The sequence below is a fragment of the Cicer arietinum genome, chromosome 3, assembly GCF_000331145.2.
Source record: "Cicer arietinum cultivar CDC Frontier isolate Library 1 chromosome 3, Cicar.CDCFrontier_v2.0, whole genome shotgun sequence".
NCBI classification, from domain to species: Eukaryota; Viridiplantae; Streptophyta; class Magnoliopsida; order Fabales; family Fabaceae; genus Cicer; species Cicer arietinum.
In genome coordinates this window covers 24935469-24936155 of record NC_021162.2, presented here as the reverse complement: position 1 = coordinate 24936155, position 687 = coordinate 24935469, and positions in this window count along the sequence as shown.

Below are 687 nucleotides of genomic sequence, written 5' to 3'. Positions count from 1 at the left end.
TCAACAAAAACCATCCTATTGACAACATCATAGGAGAAATTTCTAAAGGGGTTGCTACTAGAAAATCCCTTAGACAATTCTGTAACTTTACAGCTTTTGTTTCTCAAGTAGAACCTAAAAATATAAAAGAAGCTCTCTTGGAGAATGACTGGATAATTGCCATGCAAGAAGAGCTTAATCAATTTGAGAGAAACAAAGTATGGATCTTAGTTCCTAAACCAGAAAACAAACACATCATTGGAACTAGATGGATGTTTAGGAATAAGATGGATGAGAATGGGGTAATAACTAGGAATAAGGCTAAACTAGTTGCCAAAGGTTACAACCAGGAGGAAGGTATTGATTATGATGAGACTTATGCTCCTGTAGCCAGATTAGAAGCAATTAGGATTCTGCTTGCTTATGCTTGTATCATGGATTTTAAATTGTATCAAATGGATGTAAAGAGTGCTTTTCTAAATGGAGATATCCAAGAGGAGGTTTATGTTAGTCAAACTCCAGGATTTGAGGATCCTGCTTTTCCAAACCATGTTTATAAACTAACAAAAGCTCTCTATGGATTGAAACAAGCTCCAAGAGCTTGGTATGAAAAGCTCAGCAATTTCCTCATACAGCAAAATTTTTTAAGAGGAAATGTTGATAAAACACTCTTTATAAAGAAAAAGGGAAAAGACATTATGCTTGTCC